Source organism: Cupressus sempervirens, chromosome 7, assembly GCF_028749045.1.
Source record: "Cupressus sempervirens isolate cs-2001-9-10 chromosome 7, ASM2874904v1, whole genome shotgun sequence".
In the NCBI taxonomy this organism is placed as follows: Eukaryota; Viridiplantae; Streptophyta; class Pinopsida; order Cupressales; family Cupressaceae; genus Cupressus; species Cupressus sempervirens.
In genome coordinates, this window is record NC_143124.1 from 913,447,416 (window position 1) to 913,468,419 (window position 21,004).

Below are 21,004 nucleotides of genomic sequence, written 5' to 3' on the forward strand. Positions count from 1 at the left end.
AATAGTAGTTAATTGTTCTAAAATTGTTTGGTTCAAACAATTGTTGGAAGGAATGAAGGTAGAGATGAAAGATCTAGTAGTCATATATTGTGATAACACCAGTGCAATCAATATATCAAAGAATCTAGTAATGCATTCCAAAACAAAGCACATTGCTATAAAATATCACTTCTTAAGAGAATTAGTGCAGGATAAAGAAGTAAGATTGGAATATGTGAATACAAAAAGATAGATTGCAGACATATTAACCAAGCCATTACCTAAGGATGCATTCTTGTATTTAAGAGGTAAGCTAGGGGTCATTCCCCTATCTAAAATTCACTAAATGAAGTTTAGTGATGCATGAACCAAAACTAATTGAAGATCAATCAGTTGGTGCATGATTAGCAAAGGGCATATTGCAAATGAATCAGTACTTAAGGTACATTAATATTTGTAGAATTATTGTCTTTGGCATGTGTTGTCAAAGAGGGAGAATTTTTCTATCATATCTCTAAGAAATTTTTGGAACCAAAATAAAGTAAGGAACCAAAGAGGGAGAAGTTTTCCAAAGAAGAAGTTTGTTGAAAGAGGGAGGAAGTTCTGAATGAGCTTGGTAGTAGTTGTTGTAGATAGAATTTAGTGAAAGGAAGAGCTCATATTGAAAGAGGGAGTTCTCAAGTCTAAATCCAAAATTTCATTGTGCTATGACATGTTGTGTTTCCAAAAATGCCAAAGAGGGAGATTGTTGGATACAATTGACTAATTGTGTATTGTCTTTGATGTTACACAAATGTCATAATCATTATTAGTTAGTATATGTTGAGCTCACTTGGGCAGTGAAGAAATTTTTCTGTGTCTACTGAGCATTCTTGTGTTTGCCTAGTTCGGAAGGCAGTATCTATCAATTTCACTCGAGCATCAAAGGAAAAGATGTAGAAAAGTGAGTATTAATTGAGATCACTCAGTTAATGAAGGAAATTTGGATGGAACTAGTGCTAATTGAGCTCACTCAGTTGCTAAAGGATTTTCATGAGTTTGCAGTGTTAACCAAGCTTCTATTGGTTAACAAAGGAAATCATTTTTGAGTTAGTTTCTACTGAGCTGGGTCAGCTAATGAAGGATTTTCTTATTTTGACATATTAAGCTTAATTGATTTATCTATTGATTCCAGCCAACTAATGTGATGAATATTAATTATTCTAATTTGTATTTGAGCTGACTGAACAAAATGAAAGATATAAGGTCAAGTTGTGATTTCAAAGTGTGTGTGTGTATAGTACATGAAGATGTTATTGAAGATTTATTCATGAGAAGAGGAAGCAAATTTGAAGGATATGCAGAATATTCTTGTGGAGCAACAAAGCTATATTTCATTAGGAAGGATCAAGTACAAGCTAGAACAAAGATCTGTAATTAGCAAATTAGTTGCATTAAAATCAGGTTATCTCACTGTTACTCTCTAACCATTATAGAAATGATCTAAATCTCTTAATAGAGTTGGCTTAATAGCTATTTGTAAATCCTCTAACAAAGTGGCAGTTCTATTGAATTGTCTCAAGACCTCTAACAAGGCCACTCCTAACAGGGTGATTAAATCTTCTAGCAGGGTCACACCTAACAATATGTTTTGTAACCTTTAACAGGGTTGGCTCCTACAAGGCTCACTTCATAAGAGTGAAAATAGTAACTAGTTGCAATTGGTGGTTTTCCCAAATTGGGTTTCCACATTAAATCTTGGTTTCAAATGTGTTCATGTTATTTTCTTTTATATGTTTGCAACTTAGTTAAAGTAATGGTAATCACAAACATCTAAAAGTTTATATGTTAAGCATTTATCGAGCTAATTTATTCATTACTGAGTTACAACATTTTATGTGTGTTTACCAAATTTGAACAATATTCAGTTTTTTGTTTGCATTTATGTACTGACATCTAAGGGATCTGAGATTTATTTTAGTAGTAACTGATTCACCCCTCCCCTCTTAGAAAATCCTCTTATACTTCCAACAATTGCATCTTGCACACTTTCTCATAATGCTTAGAAAACCATAGAGGAACTCTTTGGTAAAACTAATATAATAAGAAAATTTAAATTGGAGAATGAGCTCATAGGTATAGATCATAAAGATTTCTTCTTGCACACTTTCTCATAATGCTTAGAAAACAACAGAGGAACTCTTTGGTAAAACTAATATAATCAGAAAATTCAAATTGGAGAATGAGCTCATAGGTCTAGATCATAGAGATTTCAACACTATTCAAGGATTTTTCTATAAGTTCAATTTTGGTAGATTAGAGCTTTCTAATTGTGGAACTACTAAAGAGGGTGAACAATTGATCTTTATCTATCATTTCTTAGATAGGTCCTAAAAATTCTATTTCTATTTCTACATTCTATGCTACCATGGATGTTCTTGGTGTAATGTCCCCTTATAGGACATTACTTAAATTTTATTTTTTTGGTCAATTAATCTTTAATTGATCCCTCATTTTTAGTGTGTAATATTATTATATACCTTATTAAGAGAAAGGGTGTGTCCTTTCATTTAATTTAATTTAATTTAATTTTTTTATTTATTAATCATAATAATATTTTATTAATATATATTTACATTGATTTAATCATTATATAAATAAAACAATATAAAATTATAATATCATTGCATTATTATAATGTTACATTATTATTATTATGTAATATATTGTCATATAATTATGATTGTAACTTTATAATTATATCATTATTTATTATCTCTTCTTATATATTAATTATTCATTTGATTATACAAATCCTATTCTAGTGGGGATATCATAGTCCTCCCCTCTCAAATTTGCTTGTCCTCAAGCTATTGATTTGGTCTTTAATCAATTCATAGATCAGATTCCAACTCTTCCTTGCTTATAAACACTTGCAAAAATATACATGTTAGTATATGATAGCCTATGCAAGAACATATAAATGACTAGACTGAGCAAATACAAAGTATACATAGTAATGCATGAAAGCACAATGCAAACACAATGTAGACACATGAATGCATGAAGAAACAAAGCAAACACGAAGAATGCATGAAGACATGACAAAGACACATGTGTACATGTTAAAAATTCATTATATTTCTTTTTACAATTTGAAATAAGGAAGGTTTAAGGATTTTTTTAACCAAATTTGACTGTAGATATCACTTGTGATGACCCTTTCCTGTAACTATCAAAAATTATATTTTTATGTCCCTTAATTCATAAATTATTTACTAAATTTTTGAGTAACAATATGTTCTTTATAATGCAATTAGTAATTAACATGGTTTACAAACTAGATTCCTTATGTACCTCTTATACCCATCCTAAGGAGAGCATTGTTTTACTTTTTGTGGAGCACTTGATACCAATATATTCTTTTCTTTTACTCAACCTCTCCCCACACAACACCAACTATCAACTCATAGGGCTATAGTGAGAGAATAAAAGAAGTGGATAAACCATTCTAGTCACAAGTTGTATACATTTATAAATTAAATATAATTCTATTTAATATTTACTTCATATAATAGATTCATTCTATTTGCTTGGGATATCGTCTATAATTCCCCTTATGTATTGATATCACTTGTAATGACCCCTAATAGGGTCTTACTAAAATTCTCATAAGTTTTCTAATTAAGATTCAAATATTATTAGTAGTATTTAGTAAGGCTACTTCTCCTTATGTTCCCAATTGCTTAATGGATGGAAAATCTATTGTTGCTCAAATTTGGACACACTCAACTTAGGGCTCCCTCAGATCTTTATCCATATTGGGACTCTTTTGTGCCAATGCGATCAACTTACCCCTCCCCCTATGCACACTTCTTATCCACTACCAACTTAGACATAAAGAGTTCCCACTTAGATTAGTAATAATATTATGTTAAGTTTATCAAAACATTAGTTTGGATACAATATATTTTTAATTATTTATTTAGAGTATAATTTTTTTTCTTTCTAAAATAGATATCAAATTGATTCTTTTGAATTCAGTTTAATTACATCAATATCTAGTGACTACAATTGGTTTCATGACTCTATCCTTAGTATTTCATATTTTATTAATGTTTGAAGTTGAGTTAACAATAATTTTGGCATACATTCACTTCATATATTGTAATTTGTTTTGTATTTATCCAATTTCAAATTTTATTGATAGAAAGAAGACTTAAATACCTAGTGCATAGATATTTTTCAAAATTTTGGTTTCTCCCATTTACTCCTTTTCCATGAATTCTGACCATAGAGGTTGATATATGGTGAAATATCTATGTTTAGAAAAACTAAAAAATACTTAGTCATTTTAATCTTAATTTATATTAACATTGTAATTGTTGGAAAGGTTTTTTTGAGTGGTACCATATTAAATTGATAGGTTTGCGAAATTAATTCATTTGATCCTCCTAAAGATTAATCAAAGTCATTTGTTTTTAGCATTTTAATAGGTGTAGAGGAGACTGTATTGCAAGTATGACTAAGGAGTAGAGAGGTTATATCAAAACAAAAAAAAAATTCTAAGAGGTTAACTCTCAAAACCATCATATTATTTTAAAAATATGTTATTTCAGCATGAACCAACATGTTCAAAAAAATGTAACTGCTATTGTGGGATAACCAATATGCATTGTGACACATAAAAATTCACAAAGTAAATTATGACACAAGTGGTTTGGACATCTTGATTTTCACTATCTTTAGAGGGTTAGATCAGAACATAAAGTAAAAGGTCTACTTACAATTAACATTTTGAAGGGTGAATGTTCAACTTGTTCAATGGATATGCATCTAGAAAAGAAGTTTGACAAGGGAAAGTCTTGAAGAGCATCAATTACTATTGAATAGGTTTGCAATGATGTGAGCCCCTTTTCAACAATATCAATCATCAAGGCTTGCTATGTCCTCACCTTAATTAATGACTTTTCACACTACACATCGGTCTTGTTTCTTGGAATCAAGAATGAAGTTCTTGATAAGTTTACTACCTCTAAATCTTATGTTGACAAAAAAAAATGGAAACACAACAAGGTTCTATGAGAATATAATAAAAGAGATTATGTAAACTCAAGACTTAACCAAAATCTTGTATACTTAATTGTATTGATCTTCAAAATCTAGTTCCATTCAATTTACAACATAAACATGTTGAAGAAAGAAATATTAGAATTCTTAAGGAAATGCCAAGCTACATGATTCAAGATAAGTCTTTTGATCCACCACTTATGATATAAGTTATATGTTGTGCCAATCACATCCTAAATAGAGATCCTCATAAAGCCTTAGATGGAATCAATCCTTTTGAGGTTTGGTTTAATAGAAAATTGATTGTGAAATGTACTTTAGAGGATTTGGTTGTTTAGCATGGGCACACATATCTTCAAAGAAAAGAAAGGAAATAAAATCTCAGTATAATCCTTTCACATGTATAGGTTATCCATTAAGTGTTGAGGTATATAGTGTTAGAAAGTAAAGTCCACCAACACAACTGAGAGGGGAGGAGGGGGAGGGGGGTGGGGTGAATCAATTTTATACTTAAGAAACTAAAAGTAACTTATCAAATATGAAACTTACAACCAATATAAGAAACAATTAAAAGATAACAACCATGCACAATAACACAAGATTTTTTAAACTAGGGAAACCCTTGATCAGAGGGAAAATCCCAGTAGAAATGATGCCCATAAGATGATATACTAATATAAATATTCATTATGAGAGGGTAAGACTCTATTAGGAGCCAATTACATACAATCAATATATGTACTCCCTATTAAGAGACTTTGAGTCCTACTAGAAGATTCAAACCTTTAGGAGTTGTTCCAACCTTTTGAGGAGATGATAGGAAGTTAGTTGAACCCATTGTCCAGATTTCTTTTGAATTATCTTCACAAAAAAATCTTATGATAACATATCCAAGAGTGAATGACTGATACAAAAAATTCTTTACCAATACAATTCCTTTGAGTTTCCTAACATGTCCTCAATATCATCCTCTTCCTAATCTCATAAAATTTGTATCCATGGTTCACATAACCACAATATTTAGAACATCACATTTACAACCAAGGAAAACATCTTTCCCTTATACCAAGTCCTAACAACTAGTTGAGGCATCATTAAGGCTTCCCTAATGTACAATGAATAGTATAGGACTTCATTAAGATGTTATATTATAATTACACATCCCAAAACAAATTCTAATACAAAGTCATCTTGACAATGAACATATGACATGTTACAGTTGAATGACCATCAAAAAATCATCACTAACACCTACTATCTTAAACACATTAACATGAATATTCCTTCAATTGAAATCTAATCCCACTAAATAAGCTGCCATCTTGCTCAGTAAAAATAATTCAATTACCAGTAAATTATTCTGCGAAAAATTCTCTACAACTAATCTTCAACAAATATGCCATAACTCATGCAAACTTTCACATTCCTTTTTGTGAACACAGATACATCATCAATACATATCCAACATCATGAATATAATCTTGTGGAACTAAGTTCAACATCCTCTAACTGTGCTGACCAAAACTCTATTTGCAACTCTAGTTGCCATAACCAAAAAGCATATATGTTGACATCAATGACAAACCAAGTCATGAATACAACACATAAGCACTCAGTCATATTTACAAACATGCAATAGAATCCCCCAAAGGAACACCATAAAAATTTATGCTAACAATCTCCCCATTTGGCATTGATGGCAACATATGATAAAAAACCATAAATACCAAGAATACCAAATTGAAATGCTCCCCCATTGTTTCCCATTGATATCAATAGATTTCCATTAATCAAATACATAATACTCTCCTCCATAGATATTACTCTTCCCCAATTACTCTCTCCCATACAACAATATATGCATTACTCTCCCAATTAACATATAAGATTGTTCACATATTACTCTCTCCATTGACATCAATGAAAAAGGTGCCATTATACCAATTCTTGAAGTTTAATCATCTATAAAATAATCTATTTAAAAGCCAAGTGCCAAAAGACACTATTATGCAATGCATTACCAAAGAGTTCTCTATAACTCTGCTAGAAAAGTGACTACACCCTCAAAGGAAGCATCACCAACCATGTAATCTAGATGTTAGAATATGTTTTGAATATACTAGACTAATGCAATCTTGCATCAACTACTCTAAAGAAGGTTGGGGAATAACCCCGAGCATACCTTTAAGATACTCAAAATTATCCTTAGCCAAACATTAGTAAATATGTCTACTATCTATACCTTTGTGCTAACATACTCCAATCTAATTTCCCTCTCTACTACTTTCTCTCTCAAAAAGTGATACTTTATTACAATGTGCTTAGTCTTTGAATATAACATTGAATTCTTTGACATGCTAACTCTATTTGTATTATCACAATGAATGATAATATGCTCTAGAAACTCAATATCTATTTCTTTCAACATTAGTTTCATCCAAATAATCTGATTATAGTTGTTTGTTGCTAATAAATATTTTTCTTCTACCGTAGATTGTGATATGCAATCTTGTTTCTTTCTTAACCATGAAACCAGTCTTCCTTGGAAGGAGAATATTCCTCCACTTGTACTTTTTTTGTCACCTACATTTTCTTCCCAATCTACATTAGTGTATGCACATATGTAAAATTATGTGACCTGTCATACCATAATCCATAGTTTGATGTTCCCTTTAAGTATATGAAAATCCTTTTTACTACTGCTAGGTGTGTCTCTTTAGGATCTACTTGGAATCTTTCCATAATTCCAACTACATTAGTTATATCTAGTCTTGTATGTGTCAAATACTACAATCCTCCTATCATAGATCTATACCTTGTTTGTATTGCACTAGGAGACTAATCTTTTCTTGATAATTTACATCCTGTAGCTATAGGTGTTCCAACTAGCTTACAATTTTCTCATCTAAACCTTATTAACAAAACCTTAAGATACTTAGTTCATGATATGAAAATCTCATCCTTATTCTAAGTTATTTTCATTCTCAATAAATGTTTCATCTCACCAATCATACTCATCTCAAATTCATTTTTTATTTCTCCTAAGAATTTCTCACTAGCTTCATCATTTCCTCCAAAGATAATGTCATCGAAAAATACTTCAATAACCACTAATCCATCTGAATTAGCTCTTAAGTGCATATTTTTTCCTACATTACCTTTCATAAATCCCATACTTTGCAAATGTTTATCCAATCTCTCATATCAAGTTGTAGATGCTTGCTTCAATCCATAAAAAGTATTTCTCAGTCTGTAAACCATATAGTTATCTTTAGTCAATGAAAATTCATCAAGTTGCTCAATGTAAACTTCTTCCCCAAGTTCTCAATTTATAAAAGATCACTTGACAACAATCTGATATACCTTAAAAAAATTGTTAGATGCATATGCCAAAACATTCTTATTGTTTCAAGTCTTGCAATGGTAGAAAAAATCTCTCCTCAAAATCAACCCTTTCTTGTTGTGAATAATCTTTTCATACTAACCTTTCTTTGTTTCTTACCACTTCTCCTTGTTCATGCTGGAAATAATCAAGACTAGCTAGGTTACTGAGAGGGGAGGGGTAAATCAGTAACCTTAAAAACTTTAAATTAATTTAGCACTTAATCCATTCATCATTCATTCATCTAATCTATTGCATGCATGAGAAAAGATAAACATTCATAACACATGAACACAGTATTTTGGTGACCCAGAAACCTTCCAAATAGAAAATAAAACTAGGGTGGGGATGATATCCACAAAACTTCACTATTGTAGTATAAAGTTGGCCTATTAGGGCTTACATTGACCACTTCTAATGATTTTCCCTGTTAAGAGCAATTTGGACTGCTAGATCCACCTTGTTAGAGGTTTTACAAACATACAATGAAGTATGCACTCTGTTAAGAGATTTAAATTGCTTCTTCTAGAAACTTCATGATAAATCCATTAGCATTCACCTTGAATTGGTTTGCATGGTTTAGCTAGAATTTTGTGACATCTACTCATCATCCTTATCATCCAACTAATTCACAAAATTTGATGTAACAAACTTATCACTATTGATCTGGAAAATCTTTGACTTAACAAATAATGTAGTAACTTGACATCATTAGTTTACTAATGCTCGGCTTCTTTTGTGTTACTCGGCTCCTACTGTATTTACTGATGCTCGGCACCTAAAGTCTTTTCCTAAGTTACTCGACTCCTTCTATTGTTTTACTAGCACTCGACACCTATAGCATTTCTGCTTTGCTCGACACTTGAAGACTTACTCGGCATCCATTACCTTTTTCTGCTACTCGGCACCTGAAGGATTCTATGTTACTCAACATCTAAATAATCACTCGGCCTACACTAAAGTTGAACTTTCTCGGCTTCAACTAAGAATCTGCTCGGCTCTAACTAGCTTACTCGGCTCTCTCTAATGAACTTAGTTAGGCTTTTACAAATGACTTAGTTAATCCTTACATATTTGATGTGTCTCAGTCTGTCCATCCTCTATGTCTTAGAGTATGTCATCAATACACTATTTCATCAATGGCTTTAGCTGATCCTTATAATTCTTTACAACAACATAACTTCAACCTTTCTCTAGCTACTTCTAATTACATCTTATTGATTGCCTCCTCCTTGTCAATCAATCAATTGATAGTATTTGGATCACTTAAGCAATTGTCATTCCTGCAAGTAGCAAGTTTGACATCAATGACAAAATAGTGATTGAAAACATTCTTTACCAGTTCCATTATTCTTCATTCATGATCCTTTCAATCATTTCCAATAATCTCCCTCTTTAGCATTGATGGCAAACCAAACTGGTCAATTGATTAAGCTGATCAACTTAGTTACCACCAAAATTATATACGTTTTTTGCTTCTCCCTCTTGACTGTTGCATCCTTATTACTGATCTCATACATCTCCATATCTTTACCACATATCTTTACCATTTATTGATCATTTTCTCATAAATCTTCCTCTTTGATAGAAATGCCAAAGATATAGAACCTTCAACATGCTGAATATAAGCTTTGCATCTCAAGTTTTCTCCCTTTGTCACCATGGTTGTGACTGATCTAAAATTTCTATTCTTGTTGTCATCCTCTGCATCATTCTTCTAATATTTCAATGATCTACTCCTGTTGATGCAGAGCAGCTTCTTTGTTCCTTTAGATTGCTTGAGTTAGGGGCATTAACCACAACTTGCCTCTAAGATATTCATAAACATCCTTGGGCAATGCTTTGGTGAAGATATCTGCAATTTGTTTCTTTGTTTGAATGTACTCCATCTTCACTTGTTTGTCTTCCACCAATTCTCTGACATAGTGATACTTGATTGCAATATGCTTGGTTTTTGCATGCATTACTAGATTCTTGGATATGTTTATAGCACTTGTATTATCACAATACAGTATCACAGGTTTGGTTACCTCTTCTTTCATTCCTTTCAATAGATTTTTTAGCCAGACAATGTTTATGCAATTGACTAATACTACCACATACTCTACTTCTGCAGTGGACTAAGATGTGCATGTTTGTTTCTTGCTAGTCCAAGTAACTAGCCTTCTTCCTAAGAATAATGCTCCTCCACTTGTGCTTTTCCTATCATCAATGTTGCCTCGCCAATCTGCGTCTGTGTATGCATTGAGCTCAAACTTCTCATTCTTTTTGTAATATAGGCCAAAATCATCAGTTCCTTTGAGATACCTCATTATCTTTTTTACTTCCATGAGATGATTTTCTCTAGGATTAGCAAAGAATCTAGCCACTATTCCAACTGCTAGTGCTATGTCTGGTCTGCTATGTACAACATATTGTAGTTTTCCAATCATGGATCTATACGTTGTTTGATTGACTTCAGCTAATTCATCATTTTTGGATAGCTTATGTCCTGTTGCCATTGGTGTGTTGATTGGTTTGGAGTCTTCCAATCCAAATGTCTTGAGTATCTCTTTGATGTACTTTTCTTGTGTCATATATATACCATGTTTTAGTTGATGTACTTGCAATCCAACAAAGAACTTGATTTCTCCAAACATAGACATTTCAAACTCATGTTTCATTTTGTCAGCAAAACTTTTGCAAAGTACTTCCTTTCCTCCAAAAACTATGTCATCCACAAAGATTTCAGATACAAGAATATCCTTACCTTCTTTTGATTTGATGTACATGTTGCTATTATCATCAGTTCTTTCAAATCTTATTTGCACTAGATACTTGTGAAGTCTCTCATACCAAGCTCTAGGGGCTTGCTTTAATCCATATAGAGCCTTATGCAATTTACATACCTTGTTTTTGTTATCTTCATCAAAAAATCCTTCTGGTTGCTCTATGTAGACTTCCTCTTCAAGTATACCATTCAGAAATGCAGACTTAACATCCATTTGATAGACTTTAAATCCTTTGAAGGTTTCATATGCTAGTAAGGTCCTTACTCCTTCCATTCTGGCAACTGGAGCAAATGTTTCTCCATAGTCTAGTCCTTCTTTTTGTGCATACCCTTTACAGAGTAGTCTTGCCTTGTTCCTTGTGATTTCACCATTCTCATCTAACTTTTTTCTTAACATCCACTTGGTTCCAATTACATTCTTGTTAGCTAGTCTTGAGACTAAGGTCCATGTCCTGTTCTTTTCAATTTGTTCTATTTCTTCTTTCATAGCATTGTACCAGTCACCATCTTTTATGGCTTCTCTTACTATTTTTGGTTCCATTTTGCTGAGCAGACATGTCTCACTTCTAAGTCTATTCCTTGTCATTGGTCCTGCCTCTTTGTTTCCAATAATTTGATCTGCAAGATGATTTCTTCTTACATATTTTTCCAATAATAGTTCTTTCCTTGTTTGCATGTTGTTTCTTTCAAAATCTAAATCCTCATGCATATTTACATCAGGCATTTGTTCATTTTCTTCTTGTTGGCTGTTCTCAGAATCTGAATGAACATTCTCTGTATTCTGCAGCTCAGCTTCTGAATGTGTCTACTATTCAGCATTCACTGTCTATGACTCAACAGATACTGGATTTTGTTGTTGATTTTCATTCTGAGTTGCAACTTCACCATTATTAGGTATACCTTCATAAAAGTATACAAAGGTATTGTATTCTTTTGCTTTCTTGGTGTTCTCAACATTTTGAACTTCTACAAGCTCATCAAATTTCACATTTGTGCTTTCTACTTCTTTGTTAGTATTAACATTCAATCACTTATAAGCTTTGCTTCTAGTAGAATAACCAAGAAATGTGCCTTCCTCACTCTTTGCATCAAACTTTCCATTTCTAGACTCTTTTTATATATAGCATTTGCATCCAAATATTTTGAAATGTTTTACATTAGGAGAATGCCCATACCATAATTCAAAAGGTGTTGCATTTGTACCTTTCTTGACTTGAACTCTGTTGAGTGTGTAGACTGCAATACTTATAGCTTCTCTCCAGTACTTGAGTAAAACATTTTTCTCCATCATTAAGGTCTTGGAATAGTCAATAACTGATCTATTCCTTCTTTCTGCTATACCATTCTAAGGTGGAGTCCTTGGTGCTAATGTCTATCTTTTGATTCCTCTTTCATTACAAAATTCTTCAAATTCTCTTGATGTGATTCACCTCCTTTATCAGATCTACGACATTTTAGATTCTTCCCACTCTCTTTCTCAACTCCAACCAAGTACCATTTGAACATTTGGAATTGTTGGTCTGATTTTTCACAATATAGAAAAAATTTGATATTTAGATGAAAAATCATTTAAGTCTTCGAATTATGCAGATTAAGGTTTTATCTCAAGTGATTTTGAAGGTTTTTAGATTGCTCTAATTATGCCCCATTCCATGTGTTGTATTTTTCTTTTAAATTCTAAGGGTTTGTCTCTCAAGTCATCCATGAAAAAACCCTAAGTATGTGAGAAACCCTTATGCTTGTGTTTTTGTTGCCCTAGTCTTTGAAAAATTCAAAAAGGTATGATTTCAAATATATTTTGCGGGACATGTTTATCCTAAAAGTTTATTTACGTCAAAATATCCTTTTAATCTTTTGATAAACTTTATAGAGTTGTTTTAATTGCTTCATTTTATTTAAAGAGGGGCCAAATCACAGTATATTTCTAGCATCGTAGATCTTCTCAACATCAAGGTTTCCCACATTCCTACATTATGAAGTTGCAAGTTTTTTAAATAATGCAGGGAAATGTATTTGTGACACATAGCCCCTACTAACGTTCAAAACTTAGTGAGCCGCAAAAGTTCTTTTTTGTCAAAATTGATCAGAACCTTTTTGCAGACTAGTCAGTACCCTGTGCACATTTTATTTTCCTGCATTGTCATTGGTTGTTCAATTAACAAAAATTTTACCTTATGATCAAAGTTCACCAACCATGGATCTTGTCTAGATCTACAATTACCACATTTTCGCATTATGAAGTTGTGCGATTTTTAAATAATGCGAGGAAGCGAGCATTTGACACATAACATAGAGTGACATCATGGGCCTACCTTTCTTAGAAAAGTAATAGTAGTGTGTCTTTCATGGAAATATTTTAGATGACATGGAATGCAGAGGGAGTTTCTTATTGGTCCGTTCAGTCAACTACATGTGCAATCATTACAAGAATTGATCATCGTCGATTGAGATAAGATCTACGAAGCCTACATTCTCGCAATATGGAACTGCTCAATTTTTAAATAATGCTGGCAAGAGGGCATGGTGGGACCTACACTAAGCTTTAGGAAGTACGCTGAGTCATGCCATGCTAGAAAAGATTAAAAGTAATGAAGCACGCTCATTGGTGGTGGGTGACAGGTTTGCCAAGTTGGAATCAGCAATGTCATGGGTGTGAAAACTTTAATTACTGTAATTAAACTTGTCAGAGTACATGGACTAAAAGATGATTTTTCATTGGTCAAGTAAGTTTAGTGGGCTGCCAAATAAAGAGATCTTGGTTCACCATCGATCAGGGTAAGATCAATGGTTCCTACATTCCCACATTATCAAAATGTGAGGTTTTTAAATAATACGGGCAAGCAGGCTTCTAACGCGTGGCCGGGGGTCCCCAAGTTTTAAAAGGCTTTTTACTTTTGAAATGAAGTCATCTAATCTGGGGGAAATCGATAGGTAAAATTCAAATTTCAAAATTCAGCATGAAAATAATGGTTGCAGGAATTAATATGATACAAAGTTTCCTTTGTGCAACCTCAATGCTCTGATATAACATGTAAATTTTCCATTGTTGAAGCATAAATTGTAGACTTTCTCAAAGCAAAAGGATTTCCAGAGCTAGGGCATAGAATTCCTTGAGGACTTCAGTGAGTTTGCGAAGAAAATTGCAGAAAGAAGAGTAGATTTTGGCAGGTAAGTGATCTATAACCAATGAAAATCAAGAATCTGCTAAGATTTAGAAATTTTAGAAAATGCCTCCACGAAAGGAATTTTTTGGGAAAACTGAATATTCAAAAAGGGGTATGCACAATCATTTTCTGGAACAATTTCCTTTGTCAATACATGAGATAACTAAGGGGAGGGAGTTGATTCCTAAAAACCCTATAGTAGCCATAGCAGAGGGTTTTTATGACAAGGCTAATTGCATACGAGATGCTCAAGTATCCATGGGAGGTTTGGAATTATTCAGAAAATGGTTTTTAGAGTGAAAACTAGATGCTCCTCTTAGCAATGTTTGGGAGTTTGATATTGGAAAATTAATAGTCCCCACAATTTTCTTTGATAGTGATTTATTAATGGATTTGGCCAAGAAGTATGATCCAATTACAGGGTGGGTAAAGAATCATGCTGGAGTAAACCTCTTTAGGGTTTGCCCTAAATTAATTAGAGAAGTCTTCAATCTTAACTCTAACCATGTTGTGCATGAAACTATATATATGGGTGACTTTCAAGCAAGGTATGCTGCATAGAAAATTTACTTGAAAAAAGGGCCGCTACAGGAGTATGCTACTAAAGTTGGTACTTTGTCTGTGATTACTACTAGCACCCCATAACCACTATTGAAAAGACATTTTAACATTAGGGCTCAGGCATTATATGTCTCTCTTTGTAAGATTTTTGGAGTGGATGAAGTAGAACAAATCTTAGGCTCAATTGTCCTCATAATGGCTCAAACTCTTCAATTTGGAATGAGCACTATTCTGGATTTCGCAACGTTTCTTGTAGGAGAAATTCATAATGGTTTGGTGGGGATAGCAAAGGGAAAAGTAGATAAACCTTTCTGTGGGTATTCAATGCTTATGTATATATGTTTGCATAAGGGACTTGCCTTCTTTTCCAAGGGTATGGAGTTGGAGACAACTAGGGATGGAGAAAAGAATCTAGTATAGTTGTAGAGTGTGGATATGACCTTAGAAGCCACATATGCCAGTTATGTGAGGTTTGATAGGTATTTTACATCAAAGCTTAGATTTCTTTTGAGAGGAGACAACCCTAGAATTCCACAAGCATTGTCAGAATTGGTCAGACCCAAGGACCATGCTAAAGGGCTACTTGTCAATCATAATTGGGGGGGTATAATTCCCTACAATGTTTCAACAATGATAAGAGTATATGGATTTTTGGGAAAGCCTCATATGCTACCATTTCATGTACCTTTGAAGATAGGAATAGCTGAGCTATTATGGCAAATAGGCACCATAGATGAGAGGGAGTTGTATAGGAAGGGCACATTTTTTATAGTTGTTACTGTGGCCAATGATTTGTCTTTGTAAGGAAAGGGTGGAAGCATCTGAATTTGTTTTTAGATAGATATAAGATGGAAAAATCTCATGCCATATTTATTGATCCTGAAGGATTCTATGATGTCTTCAGGGAGAGAATAAAATCTTCCCGCATGGTGCAACAAGTTTACTATCCTGAAGATGTGATTAGAAATGTTTTTACTTTACAAGAACAAGAATTGAGAAAAGAAAAATGGATAGTATTTAGAAAAACCCTTGAATTCATTTATGCTTTTGACCCCCACTATGATCCATTAAAAGAAAAGAAATACTGGGGAGCCAAGATGCAGGTCTTGATGAATAATTTTGCTGAGATAATACAAGCTATGAATGAAAAGAAGGCTACATATGTTGGGACATATCCAGACAGGGCTGCAGAAGTGCAGAGGAGAATCAACAGTAAAAACATAGTAGCTCCTAGCCAATATACCTTACAAAGAAGGTCAGGTCATGTGATGATTCAGAATGTGCAACAGGGTCCTCTTCATCAAAGAAAAAGGCCAAGAAGTCCACCTACAACCAGTGCTCCAAAAAGGCAAAAGTTAGAACAAGGGTCTTCTTCTTCTCAGCCAGAACAATACTCACTGAGCCAATCCCCAATCCAAATAGATGATGAAACATCTTTAAGGGAACAACTTAGACAAATTGGTGGAGAAGGGGATGTAATTGTTACTTCCATAGATTTGGAGATTGGGGAACCGCAAGAACCCCCTCTCACTATTGCTGATATCAAGGTAAGGAAATTGATCCTATAGTTGCCCAAGCCTCTGAGAGGTTTATAAATGATGAAAATTTTGTGAAATCTAGGGCATTTGCACAGTTTTTGTGGAGGTTAAATATACGCAATTTTGAAAAGGCTTGTGAAAAGATAAGGGCAGAGCTACCCGATAAACTAGACTCTAATATTAAAGAAGAGGTAAAATCAAATTTTTTGAGTGATTTTGCCCAATTTACACCTAAGGCTGGGAGGCAATTAGTTAAGAAATCAGGAGTCCTTATCTTACCTGAATGGGATATAGTGAATGCTATGGTTTTTGATTCAGTAAGAAAACAAAAGGATGTCCAGTTAAAAATTGAAGAAGAGATACTATAGGCTCATAGAGGAGTCAAATTTAGTGATGACTACCAAGCCCTTGTAATTTGGTCTATTGAGAATAGGGATAAAACAAGGATGCAAGAAATCTTGACTGCAAAACATACTGGTGCATTGACAGTCTTTAGGGCTGGTGAAGTTGGCAGCAAAAAGATAATTGGGATGGCTTCAAAAATGCTAAAATTTGGTAGTGTGGTGTCTAGCTAGGAAGAGGATAGATTTGCCCAGCTAAATGCTAGATTTGAAGAAGTGCTGAAGGCATATGAAGAAAGGCACACACAGATACAAAAACTGGAGAATTGGGTATCTTAAATGGAGAAGATGCTGGGAAAAAGAAAAATAGTAGAGTCCAGTAGACCTAGGATTGTATACCCTCCTAGGCCACCTTTTGAGCCTTTCAAATCCACTCCAATTATTGAGGTACCTAATACCCCTAAAAGGCCTCAATTCTACACCACAGAGGATTTTGAAGAAGAGAAAACCAAGCTTTATGAATTGCATGTAGAATTGAAAAATCAATATGAAGAGAAATTAAGGCAAGGTGTGATGTATTTAATGGATAGGGTAGAATGGTTAACTTTTTTTCATCAATTGGCAGGGATTGCATCCATTAGGGATGAATTGCAAAGAGATGAGATTAGGTTGAGGCCTCTTGTAAAGAAATGGAGGGAAAGAAACAATGATATTACAATTATGTGCATATCTGTCATCCAACTGCCTTGTCATCAGATAGAGAAGATTTTTTATTTATTGAACAAATTAGAAGCTTTTGATGACAAAAGAGATTCTTTTTAGAGAATATTAATAAATTGTTTTTCCAGATATATGGCTGAAAATTTTAGTCTATTTCCTTGTGCTTTAAAGATTGTTGTCAAAATAAAGGAAATAGAAGAATGGAAAAAGGAGTTGGATGAGCTATCTTGTGAAAGAATGAATAATATCGTTAATGAAATTGATTATCGGTTATGGGAAAAAACAACTGAGGAACTGGTGAAAGTATAGCTATTTTATAATGCTATCAGAAAGGAAAATGTTGATTTAGAGGCAGTTGTAATTTCTTTAATAACTGTACAAAGAGAGGCACTAAATTTTGATTGGCCAGAGGACACTGCTTATGATGAGTGGAGAAACAAATTTATGTCAGAAGAGCAGTTGTTACAGGATGATGAAGCAGAAGATGAGGAGGAGGAAAATGAAAAAATAAAAGTTACCCTCATGGTTAATGATGAAGACAAGGAAAATACCCAAATTAAAGTAAGTTTGCAGGTAATCACAGATGATTCATCACTTTCAAATTTAATGATCACTTACTCTGAGGATGAAGAATAAATAAAAGAATTAAAACTCTTGTCTCAATCAATGAAAATATAACAGAAAAGGACCCACCAAGGAATGTTCGATGTGATAGCCTTTATGTTATTCATAGTTTTGTCCTTTTTTTACAGATGTATGTAAAAATCTTTTGAAGGACACCTATCAGTCACATCTGCCCTTTGCTTGTTGCAACTCATGCCTATATAAGTGAGTTTTCAAGGCAATGTGATGGTCTGAGACTTGTATAATTTTTGTTTTCTCTCAAGAAAAGTGCATTCAGTCGGTCCAACAGAGTGTAGCTGATTTGAGTTTGTTTCCATTGTACTTTCTGATAACATATTGAATGACAAAAATAGCAATCTATTCTGGGATTTCAATTGGTTTTCTATTGGTCACTGTATTAGTCATATAAAGAGGGTAATACAAAAGGGTATTTACATTATGTTTGTGTCATCAGTTTGTGTCTCCAGTTTATGGGTTTATTTACTTTGAAGTCATTTAAATAAGGTTTAATTGGTTGAATGCAATTTGGATGGGTTGTATATTGTTTTCATTGTTGCTCTTAATTCAAAAAATTATATAAATGCTCCAGTGAATCAATAGGGTTTGTGAATTCATAAAGGGATATTTCATAAGAATGGAGATGGGTGATTACAATTGATTAATTCATTTACAAGTTATCTAAATTAGATCTCTCGCCAATAGCTAATTATTTGCCCAATGGGTAACACACTAGTCTCATAAATTAGAAGCAAGCAAGGGTGAATTCTAATGCTGCATGTCAAATCATTTTATTATAAAATCAAAATCATATTTCCATTTTGTTCAAAGTTATAAATGCTTGTCAATACTCATTTATATCTATTCTCTGAGTCTTAGGTAGCTGCTATTTCCAAGAATATTTGTAAATCCTAGGAGAATTAGGACCAGATCTGCAAATAAGGGATGCATACAAGTTTGAAAATATTGAAAGAATTGAAGCAAACTACACATGTGTTAGTGGGTAATGGATGAGAATCAGAATGAAACTAAAAGAATCTCTACATAGTAGTTTGTATTAAAATTATCCCTAGGTACACCCACCTTGGTTTAGCAGAGCCAAAAGAGTAGGAAACCATCCTTTGGTTTTATTGAAGTTGGGTCCAAATGGTTTACTCATGTAGCTGATAATGGGAATTAGCTGATCCTTAGGTTGTATGAGTGTTATCATTTTGGTATTGAACATTTTTTTGTTTAGTAGTTTTAAAACACCAACAGGAATGCTTCTGATTTTTGTTTCAGGAACATGACTATCATCAACCTTGAATAGTCATCTACAAATAGCATTATGTATCTATCACCTTTGTAGCTTTTTACTTCAATAGGATCACACAAGTTAGTATGAACTAGCTCTAATACTTCATTAGAAGTATAAGCCTTTCTTTTGAAACTTGACTTGGTCATCTTCCCTAGTTGGCATTGTTTGCACATGGTGTTATCAGGATTTTTCAACTTTGGTAGACCTCTGACTTTCTTCATCTTGTTGATGCTTATCAGATTGTCAAAATTTACATTACATAGCCTCTTGTGCCATAACCATACATCATTAGTTTGAACAATGAGACAAGAAGCATCTTCCATGTCAAGGTAAAACAAATTACTTCTAGTTTGGTCACCTTTTCGTAATAGACTTCCTTGATAATCATAGATTTTGGAAACTCTATTTTCAAATTCAACCTTATATCCTATGTTGTCTAACTGTGAGACACTTAACAAGTTATAGTTCAGGTCTTCAACATAGTATGCATTATCACATGATATCTTTTCAGTAAGCTTGATACTACCTTTCCCTTTGATCTGACATGGTGCATTGTTACCAAATCTAACACTATTTCCTTCATATTGAGTAAAGGAAATGAACTTAATTTTATCTCCAATCATGTGATGAGAGCATCCACTGTCTATGATCCATCTATCATTCTTGTTCATGCAGGTTGCAAGGGCAGTTGCTTCATCTTCATCTAATTCATCTTTCATAGGCACATAGACTACTTTGTCATCATTCTCGTCAGAGTCTTCTTCAACAATGTAGCATATTTTGTCTTTACCTCTGTAGTCCTTGTTGTCCTCCTTTTTGTTCTTGAAGTTGCCTCCATCCTTGTAATTTTTCTTTCGTGTGCATCTGGCTACAATGTGACCAACTTCATTACAATTGAAACAAATGATTGGCAGCTTACCTTTCAATTTGCCTCTTCCTTTGTGAAATCTTATTTCTAGTAATGCCTCCAATTGGTCTACATCATCTGCATCAATGCTATTGTCACTAGATAAATACTTTCCTTTTCCACTCTTTTTCTTTGTCTGCACCTCATCATTGTCTTTTATTGTCATCTTGGCTTTGAATGAAGATTCAAATTTTTCTGGCTTGTAGTTGTCAAAGTTGGATAGCTCAAAGGCAATGAGTCTTCCAATTATTCCTTCAAACGACAATGCGTTGCCTAGTACACACCTTAGCTCTTGGATGGTTGATACTCTTATAGCATAGATAGGAAGCAAAGTTCTCAAGTATTTGCTACATACAGTTTCTTCTGCTAACTATCCTCCTAGGCCTCTTATGGCACTTACTACTTCCTTCATCCTTGCACCATATTGAGTAGCATTCTCTCCTTCTTCCATTTTGATGTCATCAAATTTTCCTCTTAGGCTCTCTCTTTTGGCTCTCTTGAAATTATCATCTCCTCCATAGATTCTTAATAATGTTTCCCACATTTGATGTACAGTACCACATTCTTTGATGTCATCATACTCGGCATAGCTTAGTGTTGAAGCAATATCTAACATCGCTTGATTGTGCTCCTTCTTCTTGCTCATATCATCTACAGTGAGGGGTCTTGTAGGGT